We start from the raw sequence: 13,961 nt of genomic DNA, 5'->3' as shown, positions 1-13,961 counted from the left end.
CGAAGTGGTAGGCCACATAAAATCACAGAGCGGGGTCAGCGCACGCTGAGGCGCACGGTGCGCAGAAGTCAGCAACTTTCTTCAGAGTCAATTGCTACAGACCTCCAAACTTTGTGTGGCCTTCAGATTAGCTCAAGAACAGTGTGTAGAGAGCTTCATGGAATGGGTTTCCATGGGCGAACAGCTGCATCCAAGCCTTACATCACAAAGTGCAATGCAAAGCGTCGGATGCAGTGGTGTAAAGCACGCCACCACTGGACCCTAGAGCATGGATCATGCTTTTCTGTCTGCCAATCTGATGGATGAGTCTGTTTTTGGCGATTGCCAGGAGAACTGTACTTGCCTGACTGCATTGCACCAAGTGTAATGTTTGGTGGAGGGGGGATTATGGTGTGGGATTGTTTTTCAGGGGTTGGGTTTGGCCCCTTAGTTCCAGTGAAAGGAACTCTTAATGCTTCAGCATACCAAGACATTTTGGATAATTTCATGCTCCCAAATTTGTGGAAACAGTTTGTGGATGGCCCCTTCCTGTTCCAACATGACTGTGCACCAGTGCACAAAGCAAAGTCCATAAAGACATGGATGAGCAAATTTGGTGTGGAGGAACTTCACTGGCCTGCACAGAGTCCTGACCTCAACCCGACAGAACACCTTTGGGATGAATTAGAGCGGAGACTGTGAGCCAGGCCTTTTCGCCAACATCACTGCCTGACCTCACAAATGCACTTCTAGAAGATTGGTCGAAAGATTTTCATAAACACACTCTTAAACCTTGTGGAAAGCCTTCCCAGAAGAGTTGAGGCTCTTATAGCTGCAAAGGGTGGGTCAACTCCATATTAAACCCTACGGATTAAGAATGGGATGTCATTAAAGTTTATGTGCACATAAAGGCAGGCATCCCAAAACATTTGGCAATATAGTGTATATTTCTGAGAAGTGCATAAAGTACATTTCTAATAAGTACATAAAAAGTAGACCAAAAGTATACTTTCTTATTTTTACTAATAGCACACTTGAATAAACATGTTTAAAGGTAGGTGTGCATTACAGGATTTTAATATGTAATGCTTCATGTCAGGTGGTTCTTTGCCTCCACATTTTGTATTAAAATTGAGTAATGCACACCTAGCCGTGGATTAACCCACTTATACCTGCTTGTCAAAACAGACAAGTTAAAGCTGTCATTGATGTTTACAGCACAAAATTTGATTGGAAGGGTTTAAATGAAGCTTATTTTCATTAGCTATGACCTGTTAGATCTAGCATTCTGCCCACTTTAAAACAGACACAGAGATAACATTTTGCGGTATATACATTTATTTGATTGAACTATAACATGCATTTGAACGAATTAGAGAGAGAGAGTGAGAGAGAAATGTGTAAATAACCTGCATATGTGAAGGATCTTTCTACTAACAATAAAGCTGTGTTTAATTACTTTGAAAACAGTGACTTTACCACTTTGCTGCTGAGTAACATAGTGTAGCGATTCAGTAGCGAAGCCAGTTTATTAATATAAGTTGCAGGATAGCGTTGACAACAAATTTCTGTGTTCCTGAATATTTGTGTGTGTGCAGCACAATCTCCCATCACTGTGTGTGAGTGATGTGTATATATTACATTTATATGTTACTTTGTTTATTAATAGCTATGTTTACATGGACAGGTTTTTGTGCACAAATCTCTGAATAAATTAAATCCGACTGCAATGTATATGTACATAAAGTCTGCAATATTATATGTGGAACACAATTTCTGTGCATACAAAAAGCATTAGCATAGCAACGAGAAGCTGTCAGCACTCCTGTCAGAAACATGGCTCCACAGTCTGTAATTGGCATGTTTGCCATTTTGACATGTAGAAATATGTTAAAAACAGCTGTTGATTCTTACTTTTCCATCATCCAGCTTCTCAAAAGTCATTTTATCCACTGATTATTTCTTCACACCCTCCATCCTCCATCATGCTTATAGTTGTGATGCAAATAAATGCATACTACACTGGACATGCACAGCCTATAAAAATCGCCAATTCTTCTTCTTTTTAATACATTATTCTGATGAATTTTCGACTGAAGAGTTTGCTTGATGATTATTTGCTCTGAATCAGGTTACGCACACAGTTTCAGTGACGTGATCACTGACCGGATTGTGTCAATTTCTTTTCAGTCAGTCACAAAGTTTCACACCTTCATAACACATTAGCTTCAGTCTATTGGGTCTGTTTTGTTTCTTTAATATGCTTCTCAAATGTCTGTTCATGTTATTTACCCTCCCTTTTTATGATATATTACAAAGAGCAAACTTGAATTGTTTTAATAGCTCTCATTGAGAACTGGTTGTCTGCTGTCAAGTGCATTTTGTCATGCCTCTACACTGCTCTACAGCACACTAAAGCTCTATTCGGATGGGACTAGTTTTCTAAATGCTGTTTGAGTTATAGTCATTTGTTATTTTTCATTGGATACCATCCCTATTGAAACAAAATGAAAGCATGCTAAAGACTGGTGTGTAAACGGTAGACTAAGTAGGTCAAAAAACACATGAAGAAAAGTGTTAGGATAATACAGCACAGTCAGTCGCATTCAGACGGGATACGATTTCTCTGAGGACCACTGAATTTGCTGAAAAACAGTAGGTAATTTGCTCTGGAATTTTTAGAGGTTTTGTGAGAAAAATACAGACTTGGCAGTTTTAGATGAGATTAAAATCGCAAAGTACGTCTGTGAAGCAAGAACTTCTTTAACAACCCCCTGGAAATCTTAGTCCTGTCCAAATAGGGCTTTACCTTATACAGCTGTATATTACATTTATAGCTGAATACATTTATTCTCAGCGATACTCACACAGGCCTAACCTTCCAATTACATTGAAGCACAACTCGACTGGAGAAAACATGCTTGAAACATCACTTAGGTTGCTGCTTTGGTTTTCTGTATTTCTGAAACGTTTTCTCCCCTTGGATAAAAAGTCAGGCATATGAGTGGTTCTTTACTGGAGAGTCTATCCAGACTGGAGATTTTTAGAGGTGACTCAGAAGATTTTGTTTGGTGAAGAGTGCTCCACTCCCTCCCGACCAGAGTCTGTTCACCTTTTTATTTTCCCAATCCAGCAAACGGTCTCCTGCATGGGCCACGGCTTGCGGTTCCAATCAGTTTGTGGCATGGATAAGTAGTCTGCTGTGGTTTGTCTGCTAGATCTTTGGCACTTAAGTCTACTTGTACACATATGAATAAAACATGTGCTTATCAATTGTTCATCTGATGCACAGGGACAAAAGGTGCACTATGCAAGTGCCAAAATAATGGCCTGTCATCTTGCTGAACCAACCATAGCCAAGGATAATGACTGCTAATGCTAATGGAGGTCTAATTTCCAACGCTGCTCTTCAACGCTGGAAAACAAGGGCATTGCCTTCATAAATAAGTGTGCATGTGGCATGTTTTTGTACAGAAAATTACTATTTGTCATTGAGGGGATAATAGCTTTTCTAGAGAGGGCAAACTGTTTTTGTGCTCTGTTAAACTGAACCAAAGTTGTACTGAAACCTAACATTATGATTTTGTTGGTGGCTACTTGGCTTATCTGTAATGCAATGCATAACGTTTGGCTGTTTAGCATGACACAATTAACTGGTCACCATTCGCAGTCTTTTAAAATTAGCTGTGTACACACAAATTTCAAAGAAGTCACTTAGAGGCTGTTCACACACACAATGCATTTTTCAATTTCACTATGCTACTTTTCCATTGTTTATAAATGTAAACATGATAGACGTTACGCTCACATCTTGTGAATGACAGGGCATTCTAAAAAAAACGGTGCTTAAGTTAAAATAAGTTCAATATTAAAAAAAAAAAAAAAACATCTCTAGACCTTTTTTTTTTCATTCCACTTACCTGCGTCTTGCGCTTTTAACAGTATAAATGTGTTCTGTTTGAGCTGGCCCTAATACTGCATTTATTTGATTAAAAAACAGTAAAAACAGGTATATTGTGAAATATTATTACAGTAAAAAAATCTATTTAAATATATTTTAAAATGTAATATATTCCTGTAATGCAAAGATGAATTTTCAGCAGCCATTATTGTTTTCAGTTTTCAGTGTCACATGATCCTTCAGAAATCACTCTGATATGCTGATTTTTCTTATCATACATGAAAACAGTTGTGCTGCTTAAAGGGTTAGTTCACCCAAAGATGAAAATTCTGTCATTAAATACCCTCATGTTGTTCCACACCCGTAAGATTTTCATTCATTTTCAGAACACAAATTAAGATATTTTTGATAAAATGTGAGGCCTGCATTGCCAGCAAGATCATTTCATTTTTCAGTGCCCAGAAAGCTACTAAAGACATATTTGAAACAGTTCATGTGAGTACAGTGGTTCAACCTTAATATTATTAAGCGATGAGAATACTTTTTGTGTGCCAAAAAAACAAAATAACAACTTTTTTCAACAATATCTAGTGATGGGCGATTGCAAAACACTGCTTAATGAAGCTTCGAAGTGGTTCGAACGTGAAAGTCACGTGATTTCAGTAAATGAGGCTTTGTTATATCATAAGTGTTGCGAAATTTTAATAGTTCACGTGACTTTTGCAGTTTGATACAATCTTCGAACCACTGATTTGAAACAAAAGATTCGTAAAGCTTCAAAGCTTCATGAAGCAGTGTTTTGAAATCGCCCATCAATAGATATTGTTGAATAAAGTTGCTATTTTCCTCTTTTTTTTTCTTTTTTTTTTTTTGGCGCACAAACATATTGTCTTCACTTTATAATATTAAGGTTGAACCACCGTACTCACATGAACTGTTTTAAATATGTCTTTAGTAGCTTTCTGGCCATTGAAAAAGGAAATGATCTTGCTGGCAATGCAGGCATCACTGAGCCATTGGATTTAATCAAAAATATCTTAATTTGTGTTCTGAAGATGAACAAAGGTTTTACGGGTGTGGAACAACATGAGGGTGAGTAATAAATTAAATAATTTTCATGTTTGGGTGAACTAACCATTTAAAGATTAAAATTTAAATTTACCTCGGCATAGTTAAATAAAAAGAGTTGAGTTCATGGAAAAGACATACATTGAGTTTCAAACCCCATTGTTTCCTCCTTCTTATGTAAATCTCATTTGTTTAAAAGACTTCCGGAAAACACGCGGATCTCAACATAACACCGACTGTTACGTAACAGTCGGGATCATTAATATGTGTGACCCCAATATTTGCATATATGCCAGCCAGTTCAAGGCATTAGACATGGAAAGGCAGTATTAACGTCTGGATCTGTGCACAGACAAGGTAAGCAAGCAAGAACAACAGCGAAAAATGGCAAATGGAGCAATAATAACTGACATGATCCATGATAGCATGATATTTTTAGTGATATTTGTAAATTGTCTTTCTGTTTCATTAGCATGTTGCTAATGTACTGTTAAATGTAGTTAAAGTTACCATTGTTTCTTACTGTATTCACAGAGACAAGAGCCGTCGCTATTTTCATTTTTAAACGTGCAGTCTGTATAATTCATAAACACAACTTCATTCTTTATAAATCTCTCCAACAGTGTAGCATTAGCCGTTAGCCACGGATCACAGCCTCAAACTCATTCAGAATCAAACGTAAACATCAAAATAAATACTTTACTCACATAATTCGAAGCATGCATACAGCATGCATGACGAACATCTTGTAAAGATCCATTTGAGGGTTATATTAGCTGTGTGAACTTTGTAAATGCACTGTAATATAGTCGAGAGCTCGTGTGGCAGGGAGCAGGCGAATTAAAGGGGAGGCGCGCTGAAAAAATCAGTGTATAGTTAATGATGCCCCAAAATAGGCAGTTAAAAACATTTATAAAAAAAAAAAAATCTATGGGGTATTTTGAGCTGAAACTTCACAGACACATTCAGGAGACACCTTAGACTTCTATTACATCTTGTGAAAAAGCATTCTTGGGCACCTTTAATATTTGTGTGGCAAGAGTTTTATTTTGTCGTCTTTAGTGGATAAAAAGTTCAAAAGAACAGCTTTGAAATACAAATATTGTGTAACATTAAGGGCCCTATCATACACCCGACACAATGCGATGCCAGGTGCAATGCAAGTGTTTTTTGCTAGTTTCAGCCCTGACGCAGTTATCATTTTCACGTCCAGCACCACGTTATTTAAATAGCAAATGCACTCGCGCCTATCTGTTCGCCCATAGGCGTGCCGGTCTGAAAACGAGGTGTTTTCAGGTGCATTGTTGGCGTGTTGCTATTTTGAAGCAACTGAATATGACTGCGCCATTGACCAACAAAAACCTGGTCTAAAGTCAATCGTGCAGTATTTATTTATTTTTTATTATTTAAAGGCCGCCTTGTAGGCAGGCGCACAACACGTGTACACTCTGCTTATTACACACACAGGGATGCACAGCAGCACACAAACATCTTTCCGATTGCAAATTCTGCCATGTAAATAGCGAATCCGCCAGCGAATCCAAATCTGCCACTGGGATGGAAGGGATGTTAATAGATGGCACTCTCAAGGTTTTATAGACCTCTGGTGCATTAGGAGAGTTGGTCCTCAACAGCTAAACCTTATCACATCTAGCATTTGGTCCAGCCAGGAAGTAATGAATACACAGAGGTCAATTGGAGTTTGTTTGAGAAGTAGGGAATACCCAGCACCACAGGAGGACTCTGGGTAGGCCAGAGAGGAGGACATTGGCCAGCTGCCATGTGTTGAGTGTCACTTAGACAGGCGGGCAGCCAGTTGCAGCCTGCTGGATTATGTACATGGCATTTTGCTAGCCCGGTGGGTGGACAAGTCAGGTTGGTGTGATGTGGAATGTGAAGGACAATAGTGCATTTGATAGAAGGACTCTTGCAGTATTTGAGCACTCCTTCCAGACCATAAACAGCAGACCATCTCTGTAAGCCCAACTCACCCACTGTGGATGACAAAGGAAAGAATCCATAGGTGTATATAACGAGAGACAGGCTCTTGAATGCACATGCTGTTGTCAGAGGCAGAGCTCCTGAGGTGGTCTCCTTTCTGAGGTAAGAACTATCACTGTCTTGTCGACTGTAGCGTTCAAAGAGCAGACGTTTTTCACAGTGCACTGAGGCCTGAATCAGATTATCAAGATCTTCTTTTTAAATGTTACATATCCTGTCTCCTTTACAGGCTTTGATCACCTTACATTCATGCTTCTAAGGCATTTGAGATGACATTGTGCTTCCAACTGAGTGTTTTATTTTAGTAACAACAATATTGTCAGTCTTTGAAGACAGAGCGAAGTTAAAGCTCTGTGGCTCAGCACTGGTCAATGAATCATCCTGCACATACTGTAGTGTGTTAGTTGACCTTCCTTTTTAATACTATATGTTGTGCATCTCTGAGTCAACTGAAGATACACTGAAGAAGTCTGTCTGTAACTTTCTCTTGTATTGCATAAAATGGTTTGAACCAAGAAGAAAGATAGAAATATTATAGAATAAATTATTAATTAAATTAGATCTTCACTTGTAATGTGTATTAAACCAACAAAGATCCAATGAAATAGACTTTTAACTATAGCGAGTATACAGTGTATATACCGTTTAAACGTTTTAGGTTGGTAAGATTTTTTTTTTTTAAATGTTTTTGAAAGTCTTTTATGCTCGCCTGCATTTAATAAAAACACAGGAAAAACAATAAAATTGTGAAATATTTTTACAGTTTAAGATGACTATTTTAATTATTTATAATGTGTACAGTACTGTGCAAAAGTCTTAGGCCACCATTTGATGTTGTTTTAGCAATGGTATAATGACCATATATGTGACCCTGGACCACAAAACCAGTCATAAGTCACGCGGGTATATTTGTAGCAATAGCCAATAATACATTGTATGGGTCAAAATTATTGATTTTTCTTTTATGCCAAAAATCATTAGGATATTCAGTAAATATCATGTTCCATGAAGATATTTTTTTTTAATTTCCTACTGTAAATATATATAAAAAATATTTATATAGTAGTGGATATGTGTTGCTAAGGACTTTCAATATTTAGATTTTTTTTTTTTGGTACCCACAGATTCCAGATTTTCAAATAGTTGTATCTCGCCCAAATATTGCCCTATCCTAACAAACCATACATCAATGGAAAGCTTATTTATTCAGAATGGAAAAGGACTGGAAGGCCAAGAAAACTTGCAAAATATGATGAGAAGTTTCTCAGATTTTCTTCTTTTAGAAACTGGAAGAAGTCCAGGAGGTCACAATAAATACCGATTTTTGCTTAAAGAAGCCATTTTGTTCTTTTTTTTTTTTTTTTTACTTTTTGTCTACATATTTCCTGTATTTTCTGTTTGTATCATAATAAAGACCAAAAAATAAGTATGGATGGTCATTAAAACTTTGCTAAACAAAGCTGGTGGTGGCCTAAGACTTTTTCACAGTACTGTACTTTATAATGTAATTATGATGTATGATTTTTCAGCAGCCATTACTCCATTCATCAGTGTCACATGATCTTTCAGAAATCATCCTAATATGCTGATTTGGTGCAAGGAAGATTTCTTATTATCAACTTTAAAAGCAGTTGTATTGCTTAATATTTTTGTGGAAACCATTATACATTTTTCAGAATTCTTTGATGAATAGAAAGTTCAGAAGAACATCATTTATTTAAATTAGAAATCTTTTGTAACATTTTAAATGTCTTTAATGATACTTTTGATCAATTGAATAAAAATATTAATTTCTTAAAAAAAAAATAAAAAAATTACTGATCCCAAATTTTTTAAATGTAGTATACATTCAGTGTGGGTTCATTTTCTGTATTCCTTAAGTCAATTTGCTAAAAAAATCTTTTCCAATTTTATTTCCCAAGAGATACAGTTCTTCATTGTGGGGCACATTAGGAACATTCCATTAAATCAGCTGTTATAGGTTATTTAAAGTAGTGGTTCATAGCGATTTCACTTTTTTTAACTTTAGTTAGTGTGTAATGTTGCTGCTTAAGCATAAACAGTATCTGCAAAGTTACAGTGCTGAAAGTTCAATGCAAAGAGAGATATTTTCTTTTAAAGCATTCTCTGTTTAAGGACTACAACAAACAGCTGGTAGGGACTACAACGAGCTTCTTCCTGGATTAGTGACATCACAAACCTTAAAATTTACATAAACCCTGCCCCCAATAACACGCAACGAAGGGGTGAGGCCATGTTATTGCAATATAGTATGTAACACAAATGCAATAGCATGTCATAAAAGCAAGATGACAAAATGACAAGTTATGACCGTAATTAAACTAAGCTATACCTGTTTTATCTTCATGCAGCATATATTCTCTGGCTCTGTAAGCATTTTACACAAGCGTTTTATAGATTAACATGACAGAGTATGCTATTTAATGACTTTAAGATAGTTAACTCCACATCAGCTACAACATAAATTCATCAGCTAACCATTCAGAAACATCCTGTTGCATTCTACATGTTGTCACTTCTTCTTGAGTCTCTTCGTCATTGTCCGACTCCGGTTTGAACATAAAAGACTGAACATTTTCTGACATTTTCAGTTTCAGTTCGGAGCTGCTAAGTGCTAACACTAGCTCCTGAAACTCCGCCCCCCTTTTGAGAGCAGCAGCTCTTTTGCATTTAAAGGGACACACAATAACGGACAAAAAGTGACAAATTTAACATGCTATAAAAATGATCTGTATAAGGTATTTTGAGCTAAAACTTCACATATCGTCGCTGTCCGATGTAAACCGCGTATGTCCATTTTGCCGATTTTAAGATTTTTCGACGGATTGAATGTCCAGGTTCATTTCCGTATACAGTATGCTTCACATATCTAAATGGCCAATGAAAAGTTGTGAAATCATGTCATCTGATTTTCATGTATATCCATTTGGTGTCAAAGCTGTCAATCACGCTGCGTATCTCCCGCCCTGTGGAAGCATCTCGCCGGTCTCGTGAAGTTTCATCGAAGCTCAGCACTGGATAGCCGAATAACACTGTGAGGTTACATTGCCAAATAAACATAGCCTGGTGAGACAATGACTTTCCTTTATCGAGGTAAACTTTCCCCCCCTGACACCAGACGTACGTCTAGGAGTGACAAAATTACGGTAGGACTGTGCAAACAAAGTATCTGTCTAGCATTACCATGTCAGTGTATTGATTCATTGTCCCTTCATAGTTTGCAAGAGACATTTAATAAATTTATAATTAATATTAAATAAACTAAGCGTATTTAATAAACTAAGACGTAGGCTATTTAATAAACTGAGCGTATTCATCTGTCAATATGAAACACGACTTGGCCATTCTAATTAATGATCGGAAGAACGCATATCGACCACCGTTATTGTAAAATATGCACGTATGTCCATTTAAACTCAATGTTGGTCAAATGTGGATTATATCATTACACTGGCAAGAATATGGTTACATGTAAAGATGCCGTACCAAGTATGACAATGCTACATTCAACTGCTTTTGAAATACGGTGTTTTTTTCACTTCCTGAAAAGTAACCGTTTTGTACATACGTGAGTTTCATCGGGCAGCGACGATATACACTGTGAAGACATCAGAGACTTATTTTACATCTTGTAAAAGTGGCATATGACACCTTTAATGTCCTTTTTTTCTAAAAAAAAAACAGTCAACCAATTATAAGGCACAAAACGGTACCAAAAATATTATTATTAATTAAATAATTAACCTTTCAGTTCAAATCTACCTTCATTATATAAATAACTCTTGTCTAACTGTATGTTAATTTATTTTCACTTGTTCAGCCAACAGCAAAATATGATATTTACATTTAGTTTGAAGAATTAAATGCACAATAATTATTCTTTTGTGAAGAGTTGTTTGAACCAAGAAGTGTTTGAAACCAACATACAAAATCAATGCTATAATCGACTTAAAACATTATACTTGCTGAGATATAGCCCTTGTAACAACCCATATGACAATAAGCTCCAGGCTCTTTTATATAGATTCATGTAGTGCATTTGAAATCCAAAGAACTGTATCCACAGGCAATTGGTGTAAATTTGTGCATGTTTGTGCATGTTTGGCACGGGAGGTGTAGGATTTCTGTAGGCGCGCCAGTCCCTGTGCTGCCTGGGCCCAATGAAGTGGTGCAGGGTCCTGGCAGTAGACAGCGGAATGCACTCCATCCAGTCGTCTCTGATTGGAGGAAAAGCTTCTCCGTAAGTCCTCGCCAGAGGCTCATTTCCGCAACTGTTTTTGTTTTGAGCCTATTCAGCACATTTTTTGTCAAATACACAAATCACTGAGCAGCGAGGGCCTGAGCTGGGACTTATAATGGCACATAAATGCAAAACAGGAAGAGATCCTGCACTGCAGGTGTTCGCCCTTCTACCACAGGTCCTACCTTAATGTCCCACCTTAATATCCCCTGATCATTTTGAGTTTTAACAATATCTGACGCCTCCATCTAGCTATCTGATGAACCATAAACAACCAGGATTAATCACAGAGACAGTGGATTAAACAGAGAGAGAGAGAGAGATTCAAGAAAGACTGAAAAATGACAGTGAATTAAGAGGAACCGCCTGAAGAAGGGATGCATTAGAGCCATGTGGAGGCATTAATTCACTTAATGCTCTGGGGAACATGGCATACAGAATTTCTCATTGAGACACATCTCAGGTTCTGTTTGTTTTGGCTATATGTCACGGCCGTATGGGCCTGGACAGCCGGATGTGTTTATTTCTGCACAGATGTCGGCTGTGATTATGCAGCAGTGACTAGGTGACAGTATGTCGTCATGGTCATTTAGCATGGGTTCCCAAGGGAAGGGTTTGAGTACTGTAGATGATTTGTGGGATGATGGGGCTAAACAGGGATGGGATGGAACTACAAAACAACTGGGGATATATATCTATCATAACTCAGTGTATAATCACTAACTGTATTGCAAATTCATACATGTACACACATTTTATTTATTCCTGTTATGGCAGAGGTTTATTTTCAGCATTAATTTCTCCAGTTTTCTGATATAAAAATACTGATTCCAAACTTTTGAACAGAAGTGTATGTCTGAAATAGCTATTTTCACATTGCAAAAACAGTGCAGTTTGCTTACGGCAGCCGTCTCTCAATATGATGCAGAGACCTGAGTTCAAATCCTCGCAAATAGACAAACATTTTCAATATAATAATTAGCAAGGTTGTATTAATTTTTTGATTTCATTGTGAATTTGTAATGATTCTCAAAACAGATCTATTATTTTCATGCTATGGTCAATCACTGCTAAATGGCAGACATTACATTTATATACTCTTTTGGCTAAAATAAATCATTTTAATTGCCACATAAATTAGGCATCACATTTTAGTGACTAATTTATCAGTGTTTTAAAGATTAAAGTGTTAGATGATGGAAAATGCTTAAAGGGTTCACCCAAAAATGAAAATTCTGTCATTAATTACTTATCTTCATATCGTTCCAAACCCGTAAGACTTTCGTTCATCTTCAGAACACAGAATTCATCTTTCTGATGAAATCTGAGAGCTTTCTTATGGGTTTGGAATGACATGAAGATGAGTAATCAATGGTGAAACATCCCTTTAATGCAAAATTTTATTCATTTATTTGAATTTAAATTCATTTAAATGTACAATATCAGCAATCAGTCAGTGCTGATATCATATATCCCTAAAATGAAATTGACATTGCCAGCCCACAAATCATCTGTAAATGTCCCAGCGCTTCCTATGGCTAGTCACTCCCTAATGAAAGGCAAAGAGAGGACATATAGGCAGTCTGACAGCAGCATTGAATGAGACACAAGGGTTTCATGACCGAGGAAAAGCGTCTTAATCATGAGACTTTTGCTGGAATGATTGTGTCTCCGTCCCTTTGCTCTGGACGTGTGCTGAATTCCAGTGGTACTTTAAGTAACAGCAGAGTTGCTGCCACTCTGGCTGAGAGAAACAGAGCTTACGTGACCTGCAGGCATTACCAATATTATATTTATCTGCTGTGTGCTTCAGGGTTCAGCTGAGGTGCACCTTTACAAGTAGGTATTTGTTTGTTCCTGTACCTGTTCATTGAGGGATCACTGCTGTTTGATTACAATAACATATAAGATGGAGATGTGGCACAACCCATGTAGTTCAAGTCTGGCTCAGGCTATTTTCCAAAACACCCTTTATCTCCTTATAGTTTTCTGTCATCTCTAACAAAGTCCCTTTAAGGCAAGTTAGTTCACTCAGTGGCCATCTTGGCAACATTTCCTGGCAGATCATTTCTAGTCAGTAGGCTTGCAAGTACTGTACAGCTTCTCTCTACTTGAACGGGGAAAGACCGAATTGCCAGAAATTATCTTTATATCAGCAAATATATCACCAACAACGGTATCACAAAATTGCATCTTCAGCTAAATTGCAGTATTTTCAGGCACATGGACATTAATTCAGGATAAAAAACAGCCAATGGAAAAGTGGGAGTTCTATACAGCCACTAAATAATGTGTTGAATGAGTCATCTCCTCCTCCTCCTCCTCTATGTCTCTCGATATAAAATAATGGAAAAACAGGCTATAATCAAGCAATATTATGCAAGTAAGAGTGTTGAAGTTCAGGATATCATCAGAGCACCATTGAGACTGTGATATTGCTTTTATAAGCCTATGCAGTTCCATAAACAAGCAGTTAATATCAAGTAATTTACATTTTATACAAAAAACTTACATTTTATACAGTTGTTGTGTCTATGTTTGCTCAACTAATGAAAAAAGCTCCAAAGGAATCCACAGCAGAATTTTTTTATTGCATGACAGAGCAAATACACAAGATGTGGGCCGTGGAATTAAAAAAAAGCAATTTTAAAAGTTCTTCTTTTAACTTTAACAACTTTTAACTTGAGCGGAGAGTTTATTATAATTTGTATGGTTATGGGAGTTCTCTAAATCCTTAACTGTGTATGTTGC

At 37.0% G+C, this 13,961-nt stretch overlaps 1 protein-coding gene across 1 annotated transcript in view; it reads left to right on the top strand.

Moving 5' to 3' along the window:
- Positions 1–6,910: 6,910 nt before the first annotated feature.
- drp2 (dystrophin related protein 2) overlaps positions 6,911–13,961 on the top strand; it is a 94,343-nt gene continuing 87,292 nt past the window's right edge. The window contains exon 1 of the mRNA XM_067388483.1: positions 6,911–7,051. The gene's annotated coding sequence lies outside the window, so the exon portion shown is untranslated. The remainder of the gene's footprint in view (positions 7,052–13,961) is intronic.

This window comes from Chanodichthys erythropterus, chromosome 1 (assembly GCF_024489055.1).
Source record: "Chanodichthys erythropterus isolate Z2021 chromosome 1, ASM2448905v1, whole genome shotgun sequence".
Classification (NCBI taxonomy): domain Eukaryota; kingdom Metazoa; phylum Chordata; class Actinopteri; order Cypriniformes; family Xenocyprididae; genus Chanodichthys; species Chanodichthys erythropterus.
This window is presented reverse-complemented; position numbering and strand designations above follow the sequence as displayed.